The sequence below is a fragment of the Chamaea fasciata genome, unplaced genomic scaffold, assembly GCF_029207755.1.
Source record: "Chamaea fasciata isolate MVZ Bird 193981 ecotype frontalis unplaced genomic scaffold, bChaFas1.0.hap1 SCAF_61, whole genome shotgun sequence".
Lineage (NCBI taxonomy): Eukaryota > Metazoa > Chordata > Aves > Passeriformes > Sylviidae > Chamaea > Chamaea fasciata.
This window is the reverse complement of record NW_027094146.1, coordinates 193,578-209,628: the sequence shown is the minus strand read 5'-3', so window position 1 is coordinate 209,628 and position 16,051 is coordinate 193,578. Positions and strand designations below refer to the sequence as shown.

General features: G+C 46.7%; 1 pseudogene; it reads left to right on the top strand.

Moving 5' to 3' along the window:
* The first annotated feature begins 986 nt into the window (after window positions 1–986).
* On the top strand, window positions 987–15,819 carry LOC136304238 (inhibitor of nuclear factor kappa-B kinase subunit beta-like; annotated as a pseudogene).
* The last annotated feature ends 232 nt before the right edge of the window (window positions 15,820–16,051 follow it).

Here is a 16,051-nt window from a genome sequence, read left to right as displayed (position 1 = left end):
GTAAATAATAAAATTAGAAATTTATTTTTCAGTTTTATAATAACATTTTTCTATATTTTATTACCTAATTTTTATATTGACATTATAAAATCACTATATTTTTAGCAACGAAAAAAGTTACTGGTCATTGGTTCTAAGTAACACACTTCCCTTCATGAATTGCTTGACCACTACTGGCTATTGATTTCTTCTTCTTCATGCTGATTTGCTCTATTTTTAGTCCTTTTGTCATCTTCTTTAGCATTTTCTCAGACAGGGTAAAAGGGGCAACTTTGGGGTTCATGGAGACATTTCTGGGGCACATTTGGGGCAGGGAATTTGGAGAGAACTTGAGGGTCTGGAGGACACATTTGGGAAGCGGGTGGACACTTGGAGGGGCACTTAGGGATTCTGTCGGACAATTCGGGGTCCAGGGGGGCACTTGGAGGTCAGGGAGGGGAATCCGGGGCCCTTCGGGGTCCGGGCGGGCACCTGGGGGGCTCTGAGGGGACTCTCTGGGGCGCGGGGGATGATGGGAGTTGTAGGCGCGGGTAGAACAGGGTTGAACGGCGCCGCGGAGCATCACGGGAGATCGAGGCGCAGCTCCAATGGCTGTCGGCGGGGCATGATGGGAGATGGAGTCACGGCTGGAGTAGCGCTCCAAGTGCGCCGCGGAGCATGCTGGGAGCTGTAGTCCCGGAAGTGGCTCGAACGGGGCATCTGGGGCTCCGGGAAGGCGCTTTGGGGACACTTTTGTGTCCGAGCCGCGGTTTGAGGTCCTCGGGGGGAACGTGTACGGCTCGGGAGCACTTGCGGGGAGCTTGGGGAGCTGTCACCGAGCTCTCTAGGGCGCGGGGCGGGGCAGGAGTTTTTAGGCGCAGAACCGTGTTCCGAGGGGCTCCGAGGCCAGGGGGGATGATTGGAGATGAATTCCCTGAAGTCGCTCTAAGGGGAATCTGTGGGGTCGGAGCGTTCAAGGGATCCGGGGACGCTTTGGGGGCGGGCGAATGGGCACTGAGGGAACAGTTAGGGATCCTGGAGGGGCTGGGGGACACTTGTTCACTTCAACGTGTTTATTTACTTATGAAACATACGTATTGTATTTAAAACTTAATATTCCATAGGTATGGGTTCTATAGGCATAGATATCACTTAGCCTAAGTGCAAAACCTAATATTCCATGTAAGAATGATGTTCTCTACTGTTAAAAGCAAAATTAACCAAAGCAAACAAAAAGGAGAGGGTTAACAATTAATGAGAAAGGAACAGAAAAGGTTGTTATGCCACTGTAAACTTTCACTCTGAGTCTACATTTCAAATAATACAGGTGACCCATCTGAAGGAGGATTTCTCCTCAGGGGAAATGTCTTTCTAAAAGTTTCCTTTGTTGCCAGGAGCTGCCTCTGTGCCAGGAGCCCGGCCCAGCTCAGCAGCACAGAAACAGCACAAGGACTTGAATGACCCTCCCGTGGATTTGGTGTTTCCATTCAACTCTGTCCCTGAAAGAGTGTTCCAAAAACTTCTCAAGAGCTCAAAGGTAAATTAAAACACTGAAGTTTTTTGCAGTTTTAATGAGAAACACAGAGAGACCCAATGGAGAAAGTGTCCCCAGGTTCCATCACTGCAGGCACTGATGACAGGTGGGGACAGACAAGGCAAAGGTGTCTCTGGTGCTGAGCAAACCTGGATGTGTTCCATGAATCCAAAAGGCCAAGGCCTGAGCCCCGGCCCCTGGCAGGGCAGGGATCTGTGGGGCAGGGATCTGTGGGGCAGAGATCTGTGGGTCTGGTATCTGTGGGGCAGGGATCTGTGGGTCAGGGCTCAGCCGTGGGTCAGGGCTCTGTGGGTCCGGGCTCTGTGGGTCAGGGCTCAGCCGTGGGTCAGGGCTCAGCCGTGGGTCACAGATCCGTGGGTCAGGGCTCTGTGGGTCAGGGCTCTGTGGGTCAGGGCTCAGCCGTGGGTCACAGATCCGTGGGTCAGGGCTCAGCCGTGGGGCTCACCGTGGCAGGGGTTGCTCAGGAGGTCACTCGGGGGGGCGCCGGATCCTGTGGGGCGGCTCCAGCGGCTCCTGTGGGGCAGAGACGGGGGCGGGACAATCTGTGGGGCAGGAGCCATCTGGGGGGGCGGGGATGGGATCTGTGGGGCGGGGTTTGGGATTCGGGATCTATGGGGCAGCAGGGGCATCCCTCAAAATTCCCACAAAAATCCCCAAATTTCCCAAAACCTCCAAATTTCCCCCCCCCAAAAAAATTCCAATTTTTTTCCTCGAAAAAATTCCCAAAATTTTCCCCCAGAATCCCCAAAATTTCCCAATTTTTCCCCATTTTTCCCAATTTTTTTCCCAAGTTTTCCCCATTTTTCCCATTTTTTCCCAATTTCCCCCTATTTTTCTCAATTTTTCCCAATTTTTTTTAATATTCCAAAAGTTTCCCACAGAATCCTCAAAAAATTCCCCCAAAATTCCCCAAATTTTCCACAAAAATTCCCAAATCTTTCAAATCCCCCCAAATGTTCTCAATTTTTTTCCCAATTTTCCCAAATTTTGGGGGTTTTCCCCCAAATTTTCCCCAAAAATCCCCCTAAAAACGACCCCAAACCATCAAAAAATCCCAAAATTTTCCCGCAAAATCCCCTAAAAATTCCCCCCAAAATCCCCAAATTCCCAATTTTCACCCCAAATCTCCCAAAATTTCCCCAAAATTCTCCCAGATTTCCCAAATCCTCTATTTCCCCCCAGAATTCCCCCCAAAACGACCCCAAAAATCCCAAATTTCCCCCAAATTCTCAAATTTTCACCCCAAATTTCCACAAATTTCGGGGTTTTCCCCCCCAAAACTTTCCGACCTCGAGGGCCACCAGTGGGCGCTCTGTGGAGAGAGAATTTGGCGGATTTTGGGAAAATTTGGGGGAATTTTGGGGAGTTTTGAAGGAATTTTGGGAGAATTTTGAGGATTTGGGGTCATTATGGGGCAAATTTGGGGGAATTTTTTGGGAAATTTGGGAGAATTTGGGGGAAATTTCGGGTAATTTGGAAAAAATTGGGGGAATTTTGCGGATTTTGGGAAAATTCAGGGGATTTGGGGGAAATTTTGGGGGATTTTGGGAGGAATTAGGGAAAAAAATTGGGACTTTTTTGAGGAAATTTGGGGTTTTTTTCCGGAAATTTCGGGGTTATTTGGGGAATTTTGGGAAAATTTGGGAATTTTAGGGGGAAATTCGGGGGATTTGGAGGAATTGAAAGAAGGAATGGTGAAATCCTGGGAATTTTTGGACCGTTTTGGGTCATATCGGGGGAAATTTTGGGTGATTTGGGAGGGAAATTTTGGGAATTTTGGGGGATTTTTGTGATTTTTGAAGACATTTTGGGATTTTTTTTAGGTTTTGGTGAAATTTGGGAGAATTTGGAGGATTTTTGAAAAAATTTTGATAATTTTGGGGAATTTGGGGGGATTTTTGACAAAATTTTGGGAAATTTTTCTTGATTTTGGTAAAATTTGGGGAATTTTTGAGGAAATTTTGGGAATTTTTGTGGGCTGTTTTTGGGGGGAATTTCGGGAGAATTTTGGTCGATTTTGGGGGGATTTGGGGACAATTTTGGGGGAGATATTTGTGGAATTTTGAAGAATTTTGGGGGATTTTTGAAGAAATTTTGGGAATTTTGGGGGGGATTTTGGTAAAATTTGGGGATTATTTGGGACTTTTGAGGAAATTTTGGGAATTTTTTTAGATTTTTTGGGAAATTTGAGGGGAATTTTGGGGATTTTTGGGGAAATTTGGGGCGGATTTTTTGGGGGGGAAATTCGGGACAATTTTGGGGTCATTTGGGGCCTCGGTGTATCCCATCGTGCCCCGCGCCGTATTACGCCTCGGTGTATCCCGTCATGCCCTGCGGCGCTTTGCGCCTCAGTGTATCCCGTCATGCCCTGCGCCGCTCTGTGCCTCGGTTTATCCCATCATTCCCCCGGCGCCGCTTTGCGCCTCGGTGTACAATTGATGTCACCCGCATTTATTTCGCCTCTCATTTGCATAAATTTACATAAGGCTGGTGTGTCAGTGAGGTGGGCGGGGTCAGAGCCACGCCCAGGCCCCTCCCAGTACAAGCCAGTAACTCCCAGTCCCCGTGGTCAGTGACGTCATTCGCGTTTATTTGTGCTCTCATGTACATAAATTTGCATATCGGCGCGGTGGGCAGGGTCAGAGCCGCGTTGGCCCCTCCCACTCCCTCCCAGTACAACCCAGTAACCCCCAGGCCCCGCCCAGTTTGTCCCACCCTTGTCGCTCCATATAAGGGAAGGGGGCGTGGCCTGACAAAGGGCGTGGTCGGTTCACCTGTGGGGGGAGGGGCAAAAGTTACACCACGCCCAGAAACCCCAAAACCAGTTTAAACCAGTATAAACCAGTAACCCCCAAACCCACTCCCAGTCCATCCCAGTATAAACCAGTGACCCCAAACCCACTCCCAGTCCATCCCAGTATAAACCAGTGACCCCAAACCCACTCCCAGTTCATCCTAGTATAAACCAGTGACCCCCAAACCCACTCCCAGTCCATTCCAGTATAAACCAGTGACCCCAAACCCACTCCCAGTCCATCCCAGTATAAACCAGTGATCCCAAACCCACTCCCAGTCCATCCCAGTATAAACCAGTGACCCCAAACCCACTCCCAATCCATCCCAGTATAAACCAGTGACCCCCAGTCCCCGTCCCAGTGCCCTCACCTGTCCGTACTGGTTTGAACTGGGATCTCTCGACGCTCGGCGGCCTCCAGGGAGTGGCTCAGGGCCAGGGCCCGGCGCTGGGGGATACTGGGAGTTACTGGTTTATACTGGTTTTTACTGGTTTGTACTGGGATATACTGGTTTGTACTGGTTTGGGGGTTTTCCTTACTGGTTTGTACTGGGACAGGGTTTAGGGGTCACTGGGATGAAGTGGGATGAACTGGGAAGGGATTTGAGGTGACTGGTTTGTACTGGTTTATACTGGTTTGGGGTTTTTCTTTACTGGTTTGTACTGGTTTGTACTGGGAGGGGGTTTGGAGGTTTTTTGGGATTTTTGGGGAGAATTTTGGGGATTTTGGGGCATCAAAAATCCCAATTTTCTGTCGGAATTTTGGGTGAATTTGGGGGATTTTGGGGCTTTAAAAATCCAAATTTTTAGTGGGAATTTTGGGGTGAATTTTGGGGGTTTTGGGACTTCAAAAATTCCAATTTTTGGGTGAATTTTGGGGATTTTTGGGCTCCTAAAAATTCCAATTTTTAGTGGGAATTTTGGGGTCATTTTTGGGGATTTGGGGGCTCCAAAAATCTCAATTTTAGTGAGAATTTTGGGGGATTTTGGGTGGGAATTTTGGGATGAATTTAGGTAATTTTGGGACTTCAAAGATCCCATTTTTCAATCAGAACTTTGGGGTAATTTTTTTGAATTTTGGGGCTCTGAAATCCTGATTTTTGGGGCGAATTTTTGGGCCAGTTTTTGAGATTTTGGGGCTCTGAAATCCCCATTTTTAATGGGAATTTTTGGGATCATTTTTGGGGCATTTTAGGTGAATTTTGGGGGATTTTGGGGCTCTAAAAGTTCCAATTTTTAGTGGGAATTTTGGGGTGAATTTAGGGGATTTTGGGTGGAAATTTTGGGGTGAATTTAGGGGATTTTGGGACTTTAAAAATTCCAATTTTTGGGTGAATTTTTGGGATTTTTGGGGCTCTAAAAATCCCAATTTTTAGTGGGAATTTTGGGGTTTTTTGAGGGATTTTAGGTGGGAATTTTGGGGGGAATTTTGGGGATTTTGGGGCTTTAAAAATTCCCACTTTCAGCAGGAAATTTTGGGGTGAATTTTGGGGATTTTTGGGCTCTAAAAAATCTCAATTTTAGTGGGAATTTTGGGTGGGAATTTTGGGGTGATTTTGAGGGATTTTGGGGCTTAAAAAATCTCAGTTTTCAGTCGAGATTTTGGGGTCATTTTTGGGGATTTTGGGGCTCTGAAATCTCGATTTTTAGTGGGATTTTTTTGGGGTCATTTTTGGGGCATTTTGGGTGAATTTTGGGGGATTTTGGGGCTCTAAAAGTTTCTATTTTCTATTCCTATTCCTATTCCTCTTGGGTCTCACACTGCCGTCTTCGGCTCGTCTGCCGTGCCCTCAGCGCTACAACAACGCTGCTACCTAGAGCCGCCGCTTTGCCTGACTTAACGTCTGTGCTGCGGCAGTCCCTTGGGGTGTTGGATTAACATTTTCGGCTGCAGCAGTCTCATTGCAGTTTGGGTCTTTTCTGGACGGTAGCAACAGACTCCCTTGCACTCCTGTGCAGGGCTCGTTGCTGTACCTTCTAGACAGATCTGTAATGCATACATGTTGAAGAAACACACTGTCTTCCGTATGAAGTGCCAGGAGTTAAAATGAGTCCGTGAGAGATGGAAACCTTTAGAATTCACTAACTCAGTTTCTCAAAGCATTTGTGACCGTGTTGGGCTTTGCGTGGTGACCACGAGCACATGAAAGTGTATAGCAGTTTCAGAACATCATGTATACTTGCCTAATTTTTGTTCTACAGACTGAACCATCCCAATGTGGTGGCTGCCCGCGATGTCCCTGAAGGGATGCAGAAGCTCGCACCAAATGACTTGCCATTGTTGGCCATGGAGTACTGCCAAGGTGGAGACCTCCGCAAGGTGGGGTCCCTAGGATGGTAACCTAGGAATGGATCACCTTCTGATCTGGTCCTAGGTTTTCTACTGAAGTTTTCCCTTCAAACCTTTGCATTCATACCCTGATGTTTCCTATTTCTAGTCATGGCATCAACAAGTGTTGGTGGCTTGGTCCTTGGTATTACGTTCAGCTTTTGAAGACTTAAGTGCTTTGTATTTTTTTAGGTGCAAGTGACACTGTGGGAGTTTGCACACAGAGAATGAGGGCAAGTGTAGGGGACGTGCGACAGTATTTGAGTATGGCCAAGACCATTGTGGGGTAGGTGCATCTGTAGGCTGTACCCTTCCTGAAAGTGATGAACTCTTGTCTGTCATAGGAAGAGATAACACATGGTAGTTCTAATCCTAAGGCTTTTCTGACCTTTGCTATAATCTGCCCATAGCTGAAACACAGACCTTAGGCCTCAGATTGGAGTTGATAGTGTCAGGCAAAGAGGGATGGAACAAATAGGAGGATGAAAACGGGATGACAGTGACTTCTTTCATCTTCTTTCCCATGCAATTAAACCAAGGCACAAAGCTGTAATTGCTGCTACCGCAGGTCACAGTCCATAGAGTTTTGTGCTTCTGGAGAATTTAATTGCTGTTGCTGAAACTTCTTGCATCCCTGAGAATTTGTGGAACTCTGGAGTTCACTCGGGATAGAGAAGAGAAAGACTACATTCTGTGTTCCCTACTTGCAGTACCTGGACCAGCTGGAGAATTGCTGTGGCTTGCGGGAAGAAACTATTCTTATCTTGTTATCTGACATTGGTAAGTGGTGGCAGTACCTTCAGTTGTGTGAACTATGGAAACCCTTTTAGTCCTGAGTCCACTCTCCAAATATACAGTAGTGACCTTAGTGACTCCATTTCAGATTGACCTTTTATGGTCTTGATCATCTCCCAAAAGTGTTGGGAGTCTGGGGAGGTTCTTGCCTACTGGAAGCTAGCCAGCATTACTACAGTTTACATGAAGGATGTGAGGGAACATCCGGAGAGAGAACTCAATTTGTGTCCAGAGTTCTATGGTGCTGACTTTACCCCTGACACTCAGCGTTTCGTTGTATGTTTGATTGTACAAGGTCTGATGTGAAAGCCATGCTTATTACTAGATAGAATAGATGAATCCTTACTGAGCTCATGCTGGGTACTGTTACTTAGCTCTAACAACTGGCTTTTTCTGTCTCAGCTTCTGCTCTCAGATACCTTCATGAGAACAGGATCATCCATAGAGACTTGAAGCCAGAGAACATTGTGCTGCAGCAAGGAGAGCAAAGGGTAAGCAGGAAGCCGTCGTCTCTACCTGCACAGACAAGTAAACTTACAAGGAACCTGCATGTGCTTCATGCAGTTACATGGTCCCTCTGCAAGAGCACTCAGCCCAGGATAACACCTGTCTCAGGTCACTGTCACATAGTATTCTGTGTGCAGCTGAGGTGAGACATTGTATTAGATGTCTGTTAACACCTGACATTTTGACTTTCAACTATTAAGGAAAGAAGCAGACTGTCCTGATTGACCAAAGATCGGAAGGAGCTAGAGGCGTAACTGCTAAGTGTGCTCCAACACCTTCAAATTCATTGTGGTTTTAGAAATCTACAGTAGCCTCCCATTTCTGCTTCTATCTCTTCACTGGCACCTTTCCTGCATAGCTTTGAAGAGCCAAACCTTTTCTTTCTGCTGTATGATGTGCTTTTAACAGGACTTCAGTCTGGCATTCTTATTCTCTGTTGTGTGTTTCAGTTAATACACAAAATCATTGACCTTGGTTATGCTAAGGAGTTGGATCAGGGGAGCCTGTGCACATCCTTTGTTGGGACTCTGCAGTACTTGGTAAGAAAGGAATTCAGCTAGAAGAGCAGCTACTGCTTTCTAGTGGGATAGAATTAACTGTTACCAAGCTTTGGGCTGGGATTAGGTACTTGCACGGTATGGGGTGCGTTTGTGGTGCTGAAGCTAGCAAAGGTGACTGCTTTTTTGCTGACACTGGGTTTTGCTGAGACTGGGGTTTGTGCTACCTGCATCTGTTATAAATAAGCAGGAGTGCCAGTAACCTATGCTACTCACTCCAGGAGGGTCTTAAAGCACGTGAGAGGCAGTGTTCAGTAATGTCTTTAATTATTTGTACAAATGTTAATGAGATGTTAAGGGACGGAGAAAGCTAAGAGCTTTCTGGCCAAAGCCATCTGGCTTTGTCTCATGCGTGTAAACTGTATCAGGCCCCAGAGCTGCTGGAACAGCAGAAGTATAGGGTGACAGTGGATTCCTGGAGCTTTGGCACGCTTGCCTTTGAGTGCATTACAGGCTTCCGACCATTCCTACCCAACTGGCAGCCAGTGCAATGGTGAGTGAACCGTGGCTGGGTGGTAAGTGGGCATGATGTGACTTTCCTGTTTACAGGAAGCAGAAGTGTGGTCCCTTGATTCTGAGGATAATATCCCTATGTTTCTTGCCCTTTTGGAAAGTGACCCCTTTCACAGGGGCTTGACTCACCTGAGCAAGTTCAGCATTCCTGATCCTTGCTCTATGGGATAAGGGCTGACTCCCGCAGGGCAGGTAACAGAAACCAAAGTGGCATCTGTATTATATGTCAAGAGTAGCTTTTAAGAGCCTACTAGCATGCAGGCTGGGAAAGGCGGGCAATTTTTTCACCATTGTACTCGCTCACATTAGGCATACAAAAGTGCGTCAGAAGAGTGAGCTGGATATTGTTGTTTCAGAAGACTTATCCGGAGAAGTCAAGTTTTCTAGCAGTTTGCCCTGCCCCAACAATCTAAACAGGTGAGTACTAGAAATTGCTGTGCTGAGATAAACTGATTCTTCTGCAAAAGGACCAAGTTTGTGTTGTATGCCTTACTGTGTTAATCTGTGAATACACTGAGTGCGTGACACAGGCAGTACTACTGTCGCTTGTCAGACTTGTGTAGTCTTGGTTTCTGCCTTCTAAACGCTGCGTTTGTGATGGGGAGAGGTGGAGTGCTGGAGGGAGAAGGAGGGGGGCAGTTCTGTCAGTCCTCCCACACAGAACAGGCCGTATCGTTACTGCAAATGCACTTTTACCTTTTCTGATCTCCTGGTTTTTGTTGCTCAGTGTTTTGTCTGGGAGGCTGGAGAAATGGCCGCAACTCATGTTAATGTGGCACCCACGTCAGAGAGGTACAGATCCTACCTATGGACCCAATGGGTGTTTCAAAGCATTGGATGGCATTTTGAACTTGAAGGTAAGCAATATGTCTGTATTAGCCTAAAAAGTTTTCCAGAGAGCAGTTTCCTGAGCCTCTGAATCCTAGACTTAGGAGGAAGAGTGAGGCAGAAACTCATAGAACTGTCTCCTGACCGTTAGTGGCAGGTGCTTTCCTCTTGCTTCTTTGAGGACAAATACTCCCTGAGCTTGTTGGGAGTAGTGAATAGCTTCTGTGCATGCTTGGTTCCATATTCTGATAGAGGATTCTACAGGTATTTAACTGCCATGTGGCCTCTCTTCCACTTGATGGAGGACAAGAACTTTGCCATAATGTTAGGAAGTAGCTGTAAAGTGACTTCTTGATTCTGCCAAGTGCTTTGAAGAGTTTCTTGGTGGTCATTTTTTCGGTCCCTCAATCTCTGCTCTAAGATGACCAATGTATCTTCAGCCTTTCTCATGCCATGCTACTCTTCTGGTAGGTGCTTCACGTTTTGAACATGGTTACGGGAACTGTGCACACCTACCCTGTGACAGAGGAAGAGACTCTGCAGAGTGTGAAGGCCAGGATTCAGTCAGATACAGGAATTCCAGAATAGGACCAGGAACTACTGCAGGAAGCAGGACTTGAATTGTTTTCTCAGAAGTTGGTCACTAAACATACAGCTGATGGCAAGGTGAGTCTCGGTATTCCCTTTCTTGAGTTTGAGTGAATCAGAAGTCACTGCACTCGCTTTGGGATCAGAGCACTCCCTGCTGTTGTGGCATGCTTTTGTCATGGTAACCTCACAGACCTAACAGCCACTGTAGCGTAGGCAGCCTGTTGCCTTTGGTGCTCTGTGTTTGGTTGAGGAGGACTCTTCTGTTTGTGGTGTTGCCAAGGCTTGCTCTTCCCAAGAAAACCTGGTTGGGTCTTTTGTCTTCTGCAGGGGAATGATACTGCAGCAGCAGACACAGACCTTCTCTTCCTCTTTGATAACAAGAAAGTTTCCTGAGGCTCAGGTGGCCTTGCGTCCTCATCCAGAAAGTGTTGGCTGCATCCGTAAGGACTCCTCTGGCATGAATATGAAGGGCGGGGCGGGGTCAGTGTTGAGAGGGGCGTCTGTGTTTTGTGGTCTGTATCGTGCACAAAGAGTAGAGGGAGCTTTTGCGTATTGGGACTGAAGAAGCAGTAAAATGGACTGTCATTCATTCAGTTTATCAGAATAACTAAAAAAGGGAGGGGTTTGATTTTGACATGCTAGGGGAGCTGCACAGGGGTTATCCAGCTCTAGGCTTTGCAGGCAGTAACATGCCCCTCAAAGGAGCAGTGTTTTGGTCTGTTTTGTGATAACACAGTATTCCTGCTTCACGCTGATATGTCCATTTCCCTTTCTCCCACCTCCTTTGTTTTCAGTTCAGGATCCAAAGAAGAATCTCCACTTTTTCCAGTTGCGCAAAGTGTGGGGTCAGATCTGGCAGACGATGCGGATGCTGAAAGAGGACTGTAATCAGCTTCAGCAGGGGCAGCGAGCAGCCATGTACGGTGGCCGTTTCTCCACAATACTTATCTCTGTCTTTGTGCGCTGGTGGAAGGGAAGACAGAAATGGGACCCTGTTGGAATGGGGAGGCCCGTGGTTGGAGCTGTATGCAATTCATGAAAAGTGGAGAGTTAGCCCTTTGGCACAACTGCATTTGTCCTCAGCGCTATCTCAAGTATCTGTTTTGGATGTAAATGAAAGCCTGGTGGATTTCTACTTTCAGAGGCTAATAGGACCTTCTTGTCCTTGCAGGATGAATCTGTTGCGTTACAATAGTACCCTCTGGAAGATGAAGAATTCTATGGCCTCCCTTTCTCAGCAGCTGGAAGCAAAGCTGGACTTCTTTAAAACAAGCATCCAAATTGACCTGGAAAAGTATAAAGAGCAGATTGAGTTTGGAATTAGTGAGTATAGCATCTGGCAAACGGGTCTTTTCATGACTCTTCTCCTCACAAAAACACCTGCCTCCTTCTCTGTGAACCTGAGAAAGCCAGTCACTCTTCTTTGATTCCTCTAGCTTCTGAGAAGCTGCTGTTTGCCTGGAAAGAGATGGAGCAAGCTGTGGAACTTTGTGGGCGGGTATGTTTTTAAATCTAACTGCTAATCATAAAGAGGTTTGTTTTTGTTATCTCTCCCCTCCTCCCCCTTTAGCTTCATTGTCCCTGCCTTAAATAGAAGCCCCTTGTATCTGCACTGATGTCAGATTTCACATTGCCTTGGTTTGTGTGGCACAATTTTTGTCCATTATTAGTACTACATGAAGCTCATTCTGTTGTAAGGCTTAGGGGGAAACGGGAGATCTTGGCGAAGCCCCAGAAACATCTTGGAATTTCCTTGAATTGAAACGACTTGTTTGTCTTTGGCCAAGGCTGCTGTTTGCATCTTGTTGGTTTGTTTAGAATTAAGAATGAGAAAGGAAGAACCAGTGTGAGTGTGAGTGGTAGTGTCTCTAGGTATGAGACTGTTGTGTTGCTTATGTTCTACCCTGCTTTCAGGAAGATGATGTGGAGCAGGTAGTGAAGAGGATGATGGCCCTGCAGACAGACATCGTGGACCTGCAGAGAAGCCCGCTAGGTCGTAAACAAGGAGGAACACTGGAGGATTTGTGAGTGGAACTACCCTGAGCTTCAGATGCAGGAGTGTTTCTGGCTAAGCTTACTCACTAAAGGACAGTGAAAGGGCTGTTTCTTCCACCCAAATTGTGGGGGACTGGGAGCACTTTAACACTAAAGATGTTTTTTGACTCATCTGTCATTGTTCTGAAATGGCAGACAGGTATAGAAAAGATTTGAGTTCTCAAACTATTTGTTCCATGTTTTGGTTCTTTGGAAATCCTTTTCTTTCCTGCTTTTTTCTTCTAGAGAAGAACAAGCCAGAGAGCTGTACTGAAGACTCAGAGAGAAGCCAAGAGGTAAAAGACGCTTTAGCTCAAGGTCAGCTTGCTTTGTGTGTAACTTTGGAGGTGTAGTAACGATCATTGAGAAAACTATCTGACTTCTAGGCCTGCCCAGACACTAGCAGCACATGGGCTGTCCTGGATTGCCTTTTCTCGAGAGGGAAGTCAGGGAGTCAGTTTCACACTAGGCCAGCCTTCCTTTCTTGGTGCTTTGTGAGCTGTTCTCGAAACTCCTCTGGAGCTCTTCTCAGAGCAGGCTGTTGCCACAAGCAACAACCAACCTTTCTGGGTAGAAAGGATGAAAGACACAACTGTTCCTTTGATACAGTCCCAACTCTCCTTTTCAAGTTCTTTAAATTTTGAAGAAGGTGGCTAAAATTCAGTGTAATTCATCCCACTCAAACTTGCATATCCTGAACTTTGGCTGTTTCAGGATTAAAGCAGTAGTGGAAATGAGCCGCTAAGAATCTTCTCACTCTGTCCTATAAACCGACCTTTCTGTGTAATATTGGCTCTCATTCCATATCAGAGGAGAGGCGGTGACAGCCAGGAAATAGTACGACTGCTTCTACAGGCAATCCAGACCTTTGAAAAAGAAGTTTGAGTCATTTATGCTCAGCTCAGGTGAGCTTTGCACATTTTATTCATAGTTGAGAGAAGGTATTTTCTCTTCCAGCAAGAGAAGGTTTAAAACTCATTGCATATGGCTCTTGAGATCTTGCAGTGTTAACAGAAAATAATTAACTTCAGAACTGTTCTCCTACTGCAGTGGCCCATGTGTGATCTGATTAGTTTTTATTTTTTTAATAGTAAAACTGTAGTTTGCAAACAGAAGGCATTGGAATTGTTCCCCAGAGTGGAGAAAGTGATGAATCTGATGAGTGAAGATGAGGAAACAGTTGTTAGGCTTCAGGAGAAACGACAGAAAGAACTGTGGAACTTGCTGAAAATTGCTTGTGTAAGTAAAATAAGAACTCCCCTTTAACCTGAGAATATGGTTTGTAGCACAGGCTACTGAAACATTAGTAAATTGAGTGTATCCTATGGTTCTTTTCTTTATTTTGAATCAGTATGAAAGCCAAGTTCCAGGTTGTCTCATATTCCCGGCTGCTAAAAAATAGTGGGAACAATTGCACTCTGAATATTCTGTGTTTTCTTCAGAGTAAAGTGCGTGGTCCTGTTACTGGCAGTCCAGAGAGCGTGAACACATCCCGTCTTGGTAGCTCAGGTCAACTGCTGCTGCAAGTCCCTTCTGGAACATTCAATTTATCAGAATCTGTAAGAAAAAGGTGAGGCAAAGTCTGGAGTTCTTCGGCTGCTAATGCCACCACTACAAAGCTAGGCTTCCTGCTTTGTGAAATAATGGCCCACAGGGTTTCTCATATTTTACCCTTTGTGTTCAGCTTGCATTGTCAGCAGCCTTAGTTTACTTGGTAGTTAAGACTTCCTGGGGCTTTCAGATCTTCCATATGAAAATTGGGTATCATGTATGGCTTCACTTCCCCCAGCCTCAGTAACAAAAGTGGTTTTTTGGTTTTCTTCCTTTAATCTGAGATGGTTGGGCTCACTTGGAAGTACACCGCCAGCTGTACTGGTCAATGCTGTGATGCATTTTGGTTTTTGAGAGAGAGGGGCTTGCCAATGTTTCTGGCACTATTTTCATCAGATGTCTCTAACAATCATGTTAAATTGCAGAAGTAACAGCTAAAGATATTCCTTCTGTTTTCCCAGTGCAAATGCTTTTCCTAACTATTGTGCAAACACATTGGTGATGATTTCTCCTTTGTAGGGACCTTGACCTGAGCAGCAGCTGGAGCAGGTCTGCTGTGATTCCTTAGAGTCGGGAGTGCAGCCAGTCCTGGAAAATACACTGAAACTGAGCAGAACTGCCCCAAAACCTCCTCAATGCAGAAACACACCTTGAAATACACCAGGCCTGCCAGAAACCTGGGACCTTCCCAACTCAGGCCTTAGGCTGGAATCACTGCTCAGGGTAACAGCCCTGCTGATGTTTTAAATATTGACTTATCAAAGAGAAGATCAAGGAGGCACAACCAGCCTTATCCTGCAGAATCTTAAAGCTCATCCAGTGCCACCCCCCTGCCATGGGCAGGGACGCCTTCCACTATGCCAGGTTGCTCCAAGCCTTGTCCAACCTGGCCTTGGACACTTCCAGGGGTGGGACAGCCACAGCTTCCCTGGGCACCCTGTGCCAGCGTCTCTCTCAATCTCCCCTCCCAATGTTCATCACATCCCTCACCAAGCTGCAGCCTGGAAAGCCAGCTCATGAATGCTATTTATTAAAATAAGTGCTGCTGCTGTCCTCCCCCACTGAGCCCCCTCTGACGAGCTGCAGATCACTCCTGTGAGCAAAGAGAGAAAAAAGGAGCCAGGGAATGGACTTGCTGCGGGGTGCCACGGCCCCTGAAATGCACCGGCTCTAATCAGCTCCCCGAGAAGCAGATGAGCTGGATGACCTTTCTGCTTGAAAAGCCCTTTGGTGGCTCCCTCAGAGGTAACTTCCCAGCCTAACATGCCTGCTGGTATTCAGGAGTGCTCCTGCTAAGTGGGCTGATGGATGCTCTGCGGCTCTGTGTGCCGCACAGACACGGCACTAATGAGACGCTGCTCAAATGGGCCCTTCTCGGCTATAAAAGTTGTCCTCAGATACTCTCAAAGGCTTTGATATGGCAGAGAGGGTTGAAGAAAGGCAAGGCAGGTGGCTTTTCGTCAAACTTCATTTTTTAAAGTGTTTGTGAGCTGGAGGCAGCGTTTGCAGGCTAATTGGGAGCACTGGCAGCCGCCGGCGATCAAAGGTCAGCAGGAGGATGCCGAAGCTCTCATCTCCCTGAACTCTCCAGCTCTGGCTAATCAGCCTCGAGAGGGAGGATCACACAGCACTGGCATGTGGCATTCCCTAGGGGATGCAGGGGTCAGGGCAGATAGAGGAGGAGGAGGAGGAGGAGGAGGAGGAGGAGGAGGAGGAGGAGGAAGGTTTATGCCAGAACCACTTCACTCGGGGGTGTTCAAAGCCTGTGTCTCTCTCTAAGCGGTGAAGCGCAGCTCCATTGAATGGAATGAACTTCCCACTTGTAAAGAATTACCAGGAAAAAGTGGACTGTACTTGCTGTTGAGACTAATTACTCTGCTCAATCTGCAGCATCTTGTAAGAAATGATGCTCCAGCTCATCTTCTGGGTGAGGTGGGTGCAGGAGGATGTGGACAGTGAAAATGAGCGTCAAAACTCAGGGGAGGTCTCCAGGGAGGTTCTGCATTTGGAGAGGGGCA